General features: G+C 37.0%; 1 long non-coding RNA gene across 1 annotated transcript in view; it reads right to left on the bottom strand.

Annotated features, from left to right (window-relative positions):
- LOC139361730 (uncharacterized) overlaps positions 1 to 15087 on the bottom strand; it is a 41939-nt gene extending 26852 nt beyond the window's left edge. Inside the window, exon 1 of the long non-coding RNA XR_011619307.1 lies at positions 14859 to 15087. This is a non-coding gene — a long non-coding RNA (uncharacterized lncRNA). The remainder of the gene's footprint in view (positions 1 to 14858) is intronic.
- Between the last annotated feature and the right edge of the window lie 62 nt (positions 15088 to 15149).

Raw genomic sequence — 15149 nt, 5'->3', positions numbered from 1 at the left:
TTTTTCTTATGCATGGCCCTAGCAGAGGTTCTCCACAAGGGCCCCACTGCTGCAGCAAACTTCTGCCTGGGCATTCAGGCATTTCCATACATCCTCTGAAATCTAGTTGGAGGTTCCCAAAACTCAATTCTTGATTTCTGTGCACCCACAGGCTCAACACCATGTGGAAGCTGCCAAGGTTTGCCCCCTCTGAAGCAGCAGCTCAAGCTGTGCCTTGGCCCCTTTTAGCCATGGCTGGAGTGGCTGGGATGCAGGGCACCAAGTCCCCAGGCTGAAGAGAGTAGAGAGGCCCAGGACCTGGCCCATGAAACCATATTTTCCTTCTAGGCCTCCAGGCCTGTGATGGAAAGGGCTGATCTGAAATTCTCTGACATGCTCTGGAGACATTTTCCCCATTCTCTTAGTGATAAACATTTGGCTACTTGTTAATTATGCAAATATCTGAAGCTGGCTTGAATTTCTCCTTAGAAAATGGGTTTGTCTTTCTTATTGCATAATCAGGCTGCAAATTTTTCAACTTTTATGCTCTGTTTCCCTTTTAAAACTGAATGCTTTTAACATCACCCAAGTCACATCTTGAATGCTTTGCTGCTTAGAAATTATTTCCATTACATACCCTAAACCATCTCCCTCAAGTTCAAAGTTTCAGAAATGTCTTGGGCAGGGGTAAAATGCTGCCAGTCCCTTTGCTAAAACATAACAAGAACCACCTTTATTCCAGTTCCCAACAAGTTTCTCGTCTCCATCTGAGACCACCTTAGCCTGGATTTCATTGTCCACATTTTGGTCAAAGCCATTCAACAAGTCTCTAGGAAGTCCCAAACTTTCCCACATCTTCCTGTCTTCTTCTGAGCCTTCCAAACTGTTCCAACCTCTGCCTGTTACCCAGTTCCAAAGTCACTTCCACACTTTCAGGTATCTTTACTGCAGCACCGCTCTCTACTGGTACCAATTTACTGTATTAGTCTGTTCTCATGTTGCTAACAAAGACATACCCAAGACTGGGTAATTTATAAGAAAAAGAGGTTCAATGGACTCACAGTTCCATTATGGCTGGGGAGGCCTTATAATCCTTGCAGAAGGCATGGAGGAGCAAGTCATGTCTTACATGGATGGCAGCAGGCAAAGAGAAGGAGCTTGTTCAGGGGAACTCCTCTTTATAAAACCACCAGATCTCATGAGACTTACTATCACGAGAACAGCATGAGAAAGACCCACCCATGATTGAATTACCTCCCACTTGGTCCCTCCCACAACATGTGAGAATTGTGGGAGCTATAATTCAAGATGAAATTTGGGTAAGGACACACCAAACCATATCAGACACAGAAAGGGACTATATATTTATTTTAGCTGGAATGATTGACTCCAATGATTATAAAGAGAAAGGTTTGCAGCTATGAAATGAGGGCAAGTAAGAGTATGGATGGAACCTATCTAATCTTTAAGACTACTCTTTTTTATACCATTCTTGAGGGTAAAGTTTAATAGAAACTGCTACATATTTACTTGTGTGATCATCAAACAGCCAGCTTCCTCAGAAAAGAAGATTTGGTGCATATGAGTGGAGACAAATTACCCTGACTAGGGGAAGGGATCATGGAAGACATTGTGGAAAAGAGGCTGTGGAAAAAATAAATACCGGTTCTATCCTTAGGATTAAGTTATTGAAAGAACCTTACCAATTTCCTTCTTTACCTATTCAAATGTATTTGCCTATTTTTAATGATTTCTCAATTTTTTTATCCCTAATATATATACATGAACAAATAAGCAATAGGCTCCCTATAGTTTTAGAGTAAGAGTTAGCATTCTGATGAAACTAGGGGAAGAGTAAACTTCTATAGGAGATCCAGAATATTAAGCAAAAATAAGTCATGAAACTGCTTGTTTTCTCTTGGAGAAAGGTTGAAGGAGTTTACAGGTAGACATGGCAGATGTATTTTGTTAGACAGGGATTATTTGGAGTATCCTGTACTCATTGGACAAAAGATCTATGTGGATTTGGTGTAACAAGAATGATTACACTGATTATTTGTTAAATTTTGTCTGCCCACTATCCATTTCTCTTTTTTGAATAATAGCAGCAAAATTTTAGGGGGGTAGGGGAAAGGCCAATATCTCCTATTGGGTGCAAACTTGGAAGGCAGTTAATTAAGTTGGCCTGCTCTTTCCTAGCCAAGAGTTGACCACATTATCCAATTAACCAATTAAGTAAATTAACACAGCTCTAGGAGTTTATTATTGTCAGCAGAGTGACACAGAAAATAAAAATTGCTAAACCTCATTTATTCTACATGTAATATCCTGATGAGATGGTTTATATGTTCCTGCTACTTCTATCTTTAAGAACTGCAATAATTTCTAAATTAGAATTTCTAGACTTCCATTTGATTCTGTGAACATTTATGCTTACAATAATTTTTTTACTGCTTAACTTAGCCAGCCAGTTTTTATGGTTTGCCAAAAAACAAAAAACGAAACAAAAAACGAAACAAAAAAAAATACATCTAATTTGTTAAGAAACAGATTTTTTTGAACAGTCATGTCTTTTCAGTATACTACTTATGAAGACATTATTGACAACTTCATGCATATTCCATTTTACTTTTCTAGATATAAATATTTTCTTTCCTGATATTACATTGGCAAAGACATCCTGGAAATCAGAATTCAGCTTTAAATTATATTCAAGATTATTTACTTAAACAATTGGTTCTTGAAATATTTTTCTTAAATGAATAAAGAGGAGAAATAAACAAATAAATCATCACCACCTCCTTGTCCACCAAAAAATACGAAATTGTGAAAACTTTTTATCCACTACACACAGTTACCTAATAACTAAAAACAAGTGTAAAGATTGACAATTTTACTATGAAAAAGCCTTCTGTCTAGGCTTGGTTTGCCATTAAACATATGTGAATGTAGGCAACAAACCCACCAATGAAACTCAGACTTCCACTTTGGATTTCCATTTACTCATCTCTACAATAAGGGAGTTAACATTAGTCATTCAAATATTTAAAAAATTCTAAAATAAATATTTGGTATGTTTCCAATGACAAATAGGAAATATTTTTAAAGCCAACATTAAACTCAGCTTTTTGTCATAGCTATTTAATAAAGACATAACTCTTAAAGATATTAACTTGTATAGCAGACAAATATTTGAGCAACAAACAAAAATTTTTAAGTAATATAATAAGATAGGATTTAACAAAATTAATGAGAGTGCAAATGAGAATCTTCACTAAAATAATTGCAAAATAGTCTTCATAAGCACAGAAAAGACATCTGGCAATTAGAAATAATGAGGAGCAACATGTTTATCAGATTGGTTTTTGCAAAAGATTAATAAGCTTTGTAGCTTAATTATTTTATTCACCTCTGAATTAGTAACCACATGGAAGCTTTTATAAATCTGTATTGGAAATTATTTTCTATTAGTTTCAACTCTAATTTTAATCAATTTGCCATATATTTTCATTTTATTTAATTTTTAAATTTAAAGGTGTTAGTGTGCTTTTATAAAACCAGGATGCACTTCTTTGGTATTTATCGATGTTTAATCGTATTTGTTTAGAGGTTTTTTTTTTTTCTCCTGTACAGACCTCCTATAATATCTGTAAATTTAAAAAAATAATAATTGAATACATTTTCTGTTAACCTGTTTTTAATTGGGGTGTCTTAGACCTTGCATTGGCCTCTTTTGGTTTCAAGTAGGGAAACTACCTGTAGTACCACAAATACAGAGCATATAATGTGACAATATGATGGCAATGTGAATAAAAACCCTCAAGAATGCAGAAATATCCATATAACTATGCCTTTTGAAAACTGAAATGATACTTGGAAAGTGGAAGTACATAATGAGCTTTTATTGAACATTTTTTTTGTAAGTGTGTAACAACCTCAGTATCTCAGGGCCTTACAACCCCAGAAATTTACTTTACTTGCTCACAGTTCCATGGGACTGCTCATGTATAGCTGATTATGGCTGAGCTTCTTGTATAGTGAGTTCCCTTTGGCTTTATGAGTTTTCTAAAACATACCCTTCTCATGGTAGGTCTTACTATCACAAGAGGACAAATGAAGCCCCACACATCATGTGTATTCCCATTTCATTAGCTAAAGAAAGGCAGTGGCCAATTTCACAGAGTAATTAGGGAAAGGAAGTATATTTCCAATGGATTGGGTGACAGGGTGGAATATACCCTGAACAATAATTCAGTCTATCACATGGCTCTGGAAACTTACTGCCTATTTAATAGCAAGAGCTCTTTTATTCTTGTTTCTCTTAATGTCTCTTAGCAGCATTCTTTGACTCTGTCCCTGCTTCTCTATAATATCTTTCTTATAGCTTCTCTTCCTTGTTCCCACTTACTTGTTCATTTATTTCCAAGTTCACAGTTTCCCTAGTGGAGACTTTAGGAAGAACTCTCAAATCATTATGTTTGGTCTTTCTTTAGCTTTGGCCACAAGGATATCTCACAACCCACAGGCCAGACTAAACACTGGTGTACACTGAGTGAGATGCCTGGCTTTACCCAATGAGTTATGATTAGTAGAGGCAGTGAGTCATATGATGCAGAATATGGCCAGTCTTTCTCCAGGCACTAAGACCAATGCTCACAGAAGGGACGTATGGGCAGGACAGTTTATCTTAGGACTTTGGATATATTAGACATTGTAAATGAATTGACCACAGTATGCCCAACCAATGTTCGGTAGATTCTGTTCCCTCCGGAGCTAGTTTTCTTGTATGATTATTTTAAGGAAGATATTAATTTAACATTTTGTTCTTTTTTCCCCCTAATCCATAATCAATGTAAAAGCTGTGAAGACCAAATAGTTACAAGGCACAGGTATAATTATGTCTCCCAAATAGACTGTATATTTTGATTAAATAGAACATTTTAATATTACTTAATTTACAATGCCTCTTCCTTAGGCTATTTAAAAGAAGTTAAGTAAAATAAGAAACCATTTCAAAATTATCTTTCTCAATGTGTACAACAGATATTCTTAACTCTTATCCATCCTTGAAACTCTCACAGTTTTCATCTCTCCCATCTCTTTCCCAATTCTTGTTATTTGCTGCACTCACAGTCCTTACGTTTGGATTGGATTAAGCTCAAGAATGAGGTGGGGTTCTAAGAATAGTTGAAATAACTATTGTATAGTATAACAAATGCTGTAAGTTTAATAATTTTGGGGAGAACATGTAAGTACATTTTCTATATCAAAGTGCCATACATCCCAATGGAGTCACTGAATAACATTATCTTAATAGAAAAAGAAAATAAAGCTACAATGTTTTAAAATTAATTTTCTCTTTCTTGTGCTTTAATGAATAATTTCAACAGAAAATGAGTTATAATGTTCTAACAGGTAGCAAATGTATTTAGTTACTGTATTAATCCATTCTCATGTTGCTAATAAAGACATACCCAAGACCGGGTAGTTTATAAAGGAAAGAGGTTTAATGGACTCACAGTTGCACATGGCTGGGGAGGCCTCACAATCATGGCAGAAGGTGAAGGACGAGCAAAGGCACACTTTACATGGTAGCAGGTGGGACAGCATGTGCAGGGGAACTGTCCTTTATAATGCCATCACATCTTGTGAGACTTATTCACTATCATAACAAAAGAATGGGCTGGGTGTGGTGGCTCATCCAAGCACTTTGGGAGTCCGAGGCAGGCAGATCACGAGATCAGGAGATTGAGACCATCCTAGCTAACACGGTGAAACTCTGTCTCTACTAAAAATACAAAAAATTAGCCAGGTGTGGTGGCAGGTGCCTGTAGTCCCAGTTACTTGGGAGGCTGAAGCAGAAGAATGGTGTGAACCCAGGAGGCAGAGCTGGCAGTGAACTGAGATTGCACCACTGCACTCTAGCCTGGGCGACAGAGTGAGACTCTGCCTCAAAAACAAAAAAAGAACAGAATGGGAAAATCTCACCTCATGATCCAGCTACCTCCAACTGGGTCCCTCCCACAATATGTGGGGATTGTGGGAACTACATTCAATATGAGATTTGGATTGGGACACATAGCCAAACCATATCATTCTGCCCCTGCCCCCCCACCAAAATCTCATGTATCATATTTCAAAACCATACTGTCCCAACAGTACCCCAAAAGACTTAACTCATTTTAGCATTAACTCAAAAGTCCACAGTCTAAAGTTTCATCTGAGACAAGGCAAGTCCCTTCTACTATGGGACTGAAAACCAAAAGCAAGTTAGTTACTTCCTAGATACAATGTGGGTAGAGAGATTGGATAAATACACCCATTCCAAATGGAATAAATTTGCCAAAACAAAGGGGTTAATGGCCCCATGCAAGTCCAAAATCCAGAATGGCAGTCAAACCTTAAAGCTTTAAAATGATCTCCTTTGAATCCATGTCTCACATCCAGGTCATGCTGATTGAAGAGGGAGGTTCCCATGGTTTTGGGAAGCTCTGCTACTGCAGCTTTGCAGGATACAGCCTCCCTCCTGGCTGCTTTCATGGGTTGGCATTGAGTGTCTGTGGCTTTTCCAGAAGCATGGTGCAAGCTGTTGGTAGATACACCATTCTGGGGTCTGGAAGACAATGGCCCTCTTCTCACAGATCCACTAAGCATTGCCCTGTTGGGTACTCTGTGGGGGCTTCAACCTCACTTTTCCCTTCTGCACTGCCCTGGCAGAGGTTCTCTATGAGGGCTTTGCCCCTGCAGCAGACTTCTGCCTGGATATCCAGGCATTTCCATGCATCCTCTAGGTGGAGGTTCCTAAACATCAATGTTTGACTTCTGTGCACCCCCAGGCCCAACACCACGTGTAAGTTGCCAAGACTTGGGACTTGCACCCTCTGAAGCAACAGCCTGAGCTGGACATTGGCCCCCTTTTAGCCATGGCTGGATCTGAAGCTGGTGGGATGCAGGGCAGTATGTCCTGATGCTGCATAGAACAGGGGGGTCTGGGCCTGGACCCAGAAACCATTTTTCCCTCCTAAGCCTCAAGGCCTGTGATGAGGGAGAGGGGCTGCCGTGAAGGTGCCTGACATGCCCTGGAGACATTTTCCTCATTGTCTTGGTGACTAACTTTTGGTTCTTTGTTATTTATTCATATTTCTGCAGCAGGCTTGAATTTCTCCCCAGAAAATGGGTTTTTCTTTTCTGTTGCATCATCAGGCTGCAAACTTTCCAAACTTTTATTCTCTGTTTCCTCCTGAACCCTTTGCTGCTTAGAAATTTCTTCTGCCAGATACCCTAAATCATCTCTTTTAAGTTCAAAGTTCCACAGATCTCTAGGGTAGGGGAAAAATGCTACCAGTCTCTTTGCATGGCAAGAGTGACCTTTACGCTAGTTCCCAACAAGTCAGAGTATTAAACAGAAAAACAATAAAGATCACATATTTTGCATTTGAAGATTCCATTTCCTAAAGGAACCGCTTTTCCCTAAATTAATCTAGAAATGCAATCAAATTTCAATACAAATTATGACAAGATTTTTGTAAAACTTAATAAGCTGATTGTGGAAAATTTTTTAAAATAGCTAAGACTATTTTGAAGAAGAAAAGGTAGGGAGTACTTTCTCTACCCAATATCTAAAGTGATTGACAGGCTATAACACTTGAGACCATGTTGTAATATTACAGAGATAAACAGTGCAATGGCATAGAACAGAAAAGCTGAAGTAAAGGCACACACACACACATATGTATACATGAATATTTACATAAAGGTGATTCCATTAAATATTAGGGGGATAAGGCCGGGCGCAGTGGCTCATGCCAGTAATCCCAGCACTATGGGAGGCCAAGGTGGGCAGATCATGAAGTCAGGAATTCAAGATCAGCCTAGCCAACATGGTGAAACCCCATCTCTACAAAAAATTAAAAAAAAAAAAAAATTAGCCTGGAGTGGTGGGTGGGCACCTGTAATCTCAGCTACTCAGGAGGCTGAGGCAGAGAATTGCTTGAATCCAGGAGACAGAAGTTGCAGTCAGCCAAGATCGCACCACTGCACTCCAGCCTGGGCAACAGAGCAAGACTCTGCCTCAAAAAAACAAAATAAAACAAAACAAAACAAAACCCAAAAACCAAATAAATATATATTAGTGGGATAAAATAAACTATTTGATAAAGAATTAAGTCATCAGATTCAAATATAGTGAATTTCTAAATTTTGTTTTATGTGTACTTCAGTTGCATAATTCCTTTTTGGTTTCTTTTCAGGATTTCTATTCTTTTACTTAAATTTCCATTTCGTTTACACTTTTGCTAAAAATGTCTCCATATTTTCCTTTAGTATTGGAGCACCTGTAAGAAAGTTGTTTTAAATCTTTGACTAGTAGATCTACCACCAGGTTTTTTGTGGAATGCTTTCTGGATTTTTTTCCCCATTGAATTGGCCATTGTTTACTATTTTGTGGTATGCCTTGTGACATTTTTATTGCAAACTAGTCATCTGAAACTATTAGTGTGGTAATTCTGGAAGTCAGATTCTCCTCCTATTCCAGAACTTTATTTTTTTTTTCAATTGTTGTAGGCTACCTCTGTGCAAATGATTAGACTAAGATGTAAACTTAATAGTTCACAAAAATTTTCCTCATCTCACTAGAGAGGTTGACATGCAAATCCAATAAATACAGGGAAACCCAGAAAGATACTATACAAGATGACCATCCCCAAGGCACATAGTCATTAGATTCACCAAGGTCAATGCAAAGAAAAAGTGAAGGAGAAATAAAGTCTTACTCAGAAAAGCAAATGCGGAGAGCATACATTTCAGATAGGCACTATCATGCAATTATACAATCAAGTCTACATAACAACCAGCTAACAACATTATGACAGGACCAAAATTCCACATATCAATACTAACCTTGAAAGTAAATGAACTAAATGCCTCACTTAAAAGACACAGAATGGCAAACTGGATAAAAAGACAAGACTCATCAACCGCTGTCTTCAAAAGACCTAACCCACATGTAATGACATCCACAGACCAAAACAAAAGAATGGAAAAGGTTCATTATGCAAACAGAAAACAAAACAAAACAAAAAAGAGCAGGGGTCACTATTCTTATATGAGATAAAACAGATTTGAAACGAATAAAAATTAAGAAAGGCCAGGCATGGTGGCTCACACATGTAATCGCAACACTTTGGAAGGCTGATGTTGGAAGATAGCTTGAGCTCAGGGGTTCAAGACCAGCCCGGACAACACAGTGAGACCTCGTCTAAAAAAAAAAAAAAAAAAAAAAAAACAAATCCAGACATGGTCCATGTGCCTGTGGTACCAGCTACTCATGCTGAGTTGAAAAGATTGCTTGAGCCCAGGAGGTTGAGGCTGGAGTTATGCTGCTGCACTCCCACCTAGGCAACAGAGTGAGACCCTATTTTAAAAAAAAATAAATAAGAAGGACAGTGAAAGTCATTACATAATGATAACAAGTAGAATCCACCAAGAAGCCTTAACTATCCTAAATATATACAAACTCAACATTGGAGCATGTGGACTCATAAAACCAGTTCTTCCTGGCCTACAAAAGACTTAGACAACTACAGAATAATAATGGGAGTCTTCAATACTGCATTTGTGGCATTACAAAGAATATAGAGGCAGAACACTCACTAACAAAGAAACTCTGAACTTAAATGCTACACTTGACCACTTGGATCTAATGGACATCTACAAAACACTCTACTCAACAAACACAGATTACACGTTCCTCTCATATGCACACAGAATTTATTTTAAGATGAACTCACATGCTCAGTCATAAAGCAAGTCTCAATAAATTAAAAAACAATTGAAATCATACCAGCACACTCTTGGCCCAAAGTACAATAAAAATAGAAATCATTATAAAGAAATCTCTCAAAACTACACAATACATGAAAATTAAACAAAAAGCTCCTGAATAACTTCTGGACAAGTATCAAAATTGAGGCAGAAATCAAAACATTCTTTTAAGTTAATAAAAATAGGAACACAACTTACCAAAATCTCTCAGATGCAGTGAAGCGGTGTTAAGAAAAAAGTTTATAGCCCTAAATGACCTTATCAAAAAGTTAGAAAGATCTCAAATTGGCCATCTTACTCTATAACCAAAGGAATTGGACAAAAGAAATACAAACCCACCTCAAAGCTACTGGAAGAAAAGAAATAACTAAAATTAGAGAAGACCTTAATGAAACTGATATGCCAAAATCCATACAAAAGATCAATGAAATCAAAAGTTGGTTTCTCAAAAAGCAGATTGATAGACCACTGGCTACATTAGCAAAGAAAAAGAAAGAGAAGATTCAAATAAGTATAATCAGAAACAACAATGATATTGCAACTGATCCCACAAAAATACAAAGGTTTCTCAGAGACTACTATGAACCATTTATGCACAAAAATTAGATATCCGAGAGGAGATGAGTAAATTCCTGGAAGCATACCATCTCACAAGATTGAACCTGGAAGAGACTGAAACCCTGAATAGACCAATGTAAACTTCTGAAATTGAATCAGTAATAAAAAATCTACCAACCAAAAAAAGTCATGGACCAGACAGATGCACAGCTGAATTCCACCAGCCATATAACCTATAAAGAGGAACTGATATAAGTTCTACTGAAACTTGAAACTATTCCAAAAAATCAAGAATGAAGAGTTCCAGCCTAACTCATTCTATGAAGCAAGCATCAGCCTGATATCAAAACCTGGCAGAGACATAATGATCAAAGAAAACCAGGTCAATATCCATGGTGAACATAGACACAAAAATCCTCAACAAAATATTAGCAAACCAAATCCAGTAACACATCAAAAAACTAATACATCATGTTCAACTAGGCTTTATTCCTGGGATGGTAGGCTGGTTCATTTGCATTTCTTGATATGCAAATCAAGAAATATGATGCACTACATAATCAGAATTAAAAGCAAAAAACATGTAATCATCTCAATAGATACAGAAAAAGTTTTTGATAAAATCTAAAATCCCTTCATGATAAAAACATCAACAGACTAGGCATCATAGGGATATATCTCAAAATAACAATAGCCGTCTATCATAAACCCACAGCCAACATCATACTGAGTTGACACAAGATTGAATAATTCCCCCTGAGAACTGGAACAAGACAAAGATGCCCACTCTCACCGCTCCTATTCAGCATAATACTAGAAGTCCTAGCCAGAGCAGTCAGGCAAGAGAAAGACATAAAAGACCTCCAAATAGGAAAAGAAGATGTCAAAGTATCTCCGTTCACTGACAATAGGATTTCGTACTTAGAAAACCATAAAGACTTTGGCAAAAGGCTCCTACAATTGATAAATGACTTTTATAAAGTTGCAGGATCAATGTGCAGAAATCAGTAGCATTTCCATACATCAACAATATCCAAGCTAAGAGTGAAATCAGCAGCACGATCCCACTTACAATAGCCACAAAGAAAACAAAACACCTCAGAATACAGCTAACAAAAGAGGTAAAAGATCTCTACAAGAAGGCCCACAAAACATTTCGGAAAGAAATCAGAGATAAAAACAAATAACGGAAAAACAGTCCATGCTCATGGATTGAAACAAACAATATTATTAAAATGGCCATGCTGCCTAAAATAATTTATGGACTCAAAGATATTTCTATCAAACTACTGATATCATTTTTCACAGAATTAGAGAAAAACTATTCTAAAATTCATATGGAAGGAAAACAGAGCTCGAACAGTCAAAGCAATTCTAAGCAAAAAGAGCAAAGCCAGAGGTATCACCTTAACCAACTTTAAGCTATACTATAAGGCTATAGCAACCAAAACAGTGTGATACTAGTGCAAAACCAAACACATCAAACAATGGAACTGAAGGGAAAACTGAGAAATGAAGCCTTATACTTAGAGCCATCTAAACTTCAACAATGCTGACAAAAACAAGCAATGGGAAAAGGACTCCAAATTCAACAAATGGTGCTAGGATAACTGGCTAACCATATGCTGAAGACTGAAGCTGGACCTCTACCTTTCACATACACAAAAATTAACTCAAGATGGATTAAAGATTTAAATGTAAGACCTCAAACTATAAAAATCCTAGAAGATGACCTAAGAAATACTCTTTTTGACATTGGACTTAGCAAATAATTTTTGGCCAGGTCTCCAAAAGCAATTGCAACAAAAACAAAAATTGACAAGTGGAACCTAATTAAATTAAAAAGCTTCTGCACATCAAGAGAAAGCTATTGATAGAGGAAACAGACAATGTACACAATGGGAGAATCTATTCATAAGCTATATATCCAATACAGTCCTAATATCCAGAATCTCTATGAAACTTAAACAATTCAAGAAAAATTAAATAACCCCATTGAAAAATGGGCGAAGGACACAAATAGACAGTTCTCAAAAGAAGTCATACAAGTTACCAATGAATATATTAAAAGTGCTCAGCATCACAAATCATCAGAGAAATGCCAATCAAAACCACAATGAGATACCATCTCATCTTAGTCAGACTGGCTATTCTTCAAAAGTCAGAAATCATAAGATGCTAGCAAGGCTGTTTGAGGAAAAGGGAGCACTTATACACTGTTGGTGGGAATGTAAAGTAGTTCAGTCACTGTGGAAAGCAGTCAGGAGATTTCCCAAAGAATGTGACAGAGCTACATTTCAATCCAGCAATCCTATTACTGGGTATATACCCAAATGAAAATAAATCATTCTACCAAAAAGTGCATGTACTTATATGTTCATCATTTTGCTATTCACAATAGCAATTACATGAAATCAACAAACGTGCCATTACTGGTAGACTGGCTAATGAAAATGTGGTATATAGACACCACGAAATGCTATGCATCCATAAAAAGAACAAAATCATGTCCTTGGCAGCAACATGCATGTAGTCGGACAACATGATCCTAAGTGAATTAATGCATAAACAGAAAACAAAATACCATGTGTTCTCACCTATAAGTGGGAGCTAAACATTGAGTACGCATGGACACAAATATGGGGAAAAATAGACACTAAGATCTACTAGCAGGGGGAAGGGAAAAGGGGAGTGTGGATTTTAAAATTACCTATTGGGTACTATGCTCATGATCTGGGCGACAGGAATTGTACCCCAAACCTTAGCATCACTTAATATTCCCATGTAGCAAACCTACACACATACTCCACTATCTAAAATAAAATTTGAAACTAAGAAAAAAAGAAATACAACACTTTACAGTAAAATTCTGAGTTTCACATGTCAAAAAAAGAAAATTAATGGAAATAAAGGGATACAGGCAGTTTTAAAGGAGCACTGGTTTGCTGTGTTAGTAAAGTTCGTGTGTTATAAATTTAAACTATAGTGTTATTTTAGAATATTAAAAGGAATTACTTTGGCAATCACAAAGAAAATTACTGCAAAATAAAAACCAAAAGAAAAAGGAAGAAAATGTGAATATTTCACTAGTTTTTAAAAAATAAACTAATCATAAAAGAAGACAGTAATGCAAGAAATAAGGAACAAAATTATTGTAAAACATAGAAAGCAAATATCAAAATAACAGAAGTCTTCTTTAATCAGTAATCACTTTATAAATGGATAAAGTTCTCTGGTAAAGAAACAGAGATTGGCAGAATAAATGAAAAAATGTTAATTCAACTATATGCTGTGTAAAAGAAACTTGCTTTAGATCCAAGGAAACAGATAGGTTGAAAGTAAAAGTGTGGAGAAGTGTATTCCTTGCAAATAGTAACCGAAAGAGATAAGACTCTATTGACATCAGAAAAAAAAAAATTATATCAAAAAAGGTTATAAAAACAAAGAAAGATACTTTATATTCACAAAAGTTTCAATACAATGAGATGTAAGAATCTACATTTACACACCTAATATCAGATCATTTAAATATAGGAAATAAAATTAGAAAGAATTCAGCTACTCAAGAGGCTCTGGCATGAGAATTGCTTGAACCCGGGCAGAAGCTGCAGTGAGCCAAGATCGCACCACTGCACTCCAGCCTGGGTGACAGAGCGAGACTCAGTCTCAAAAAAAAAAAAAAAAAAAAGGACAGAAAAACAATTCATTAAAATCGGGGGTAAAAAATGACCAAAACAGAAAATTTAAGAGATGAAAATCATTTTTAAAACATACTATCAACAGAGTAAAAAGGCAGCACACAGCATGGAATGAAGTATTAGCAAGTCATATATCTGATTATTAATATCCAGAATATATAGAGAACTAAAACTAAAAACAACCACAACAACAAAAACTCGATTGAAAAGTGGGAAAAAAGACTTGAGTAAACATTTTTCCATAAAAAGTATACTAAGCACATGCAAAGAGTACTAATCCTCAGGGAAATGCAAATTAAAACTTCAATGGAACACCACCTCGCATCCGTTAATATGGCTACTATCACGCGCACACACACACACACAGAGAGAGAGAGTAGGAGGGGAAAGCAGAGCAAGATGGCCAAATAGAAGCCTCCAGCAGTCATCCTCCATGCAGAAACACCTAGTTGAATAACTATCCAAACAGAAAAGGGCACCTTTATAAGAACTAAAAATCTGTCAAGCAATCACACTACCTGGGTTTAACATCATATTAAGAAGGAGGCACTGAAGAGGATAGGAAAGACTGTATCCAATCCCACAGCATCAGCCACATGGCACTGAGAAAGAATCTGATAACTTGAGAAGGGATACTGCATAATTGTGGAACTTTGTATTAGAAATTGGTGCTGCCTGTCACAGTAAATAGCAACATGGGGCAGAACACAGCTCACCCATGGAGGAAGCATTTAGACCAGCCCGACCTAAAGGCAAATTATTCATCCCAGTAGTCAGAACTTCAGTTCCAGCAGAGCTCACCATTGTGGGTTAAAGTAATCTGGGTTCTAAATAAACTAGTAAGGTAGTCTAGGCCACAAAGACTGTAATTCCTGGACAAATCCTGGTGCTGTGTTGGGCTTGGAGTCAGTGGTCTTCTGCAGCACATTACCTAGTGAGACACCAGCTGGAGTGACCAAGGGAGTGCTTGCCTCACAGCTACCCTAACCCAAGACAATGCAGCTGGTGACCTCAGGAGAGACTTCTTATGTTGAGGAGAGGAGAGGGGAGAGTGTAGAGAACTTTAACTTGTAACTAGGATACCAGCTCAGT

This window comes from Macaca nemestrina, chromosome 2 (genome assembly GCF_043159975.1).
Source record: "Macaca nemestrina isolate mMacNem1 chromosome 2, mMacNem.hap1, whole genome shotgun sequence".
Lineage (NCBI taxonomy): Eukaryota > Metazoa > Chordata > Mammalia > Primates > Cercopithecidae > Macaca > Macaca nemestrina.
The sequence above is the reverse complement of the archived record's forward strand: the minus strand, read 5'-3'. Positions and strand labels throughout refer to the sequence as shown.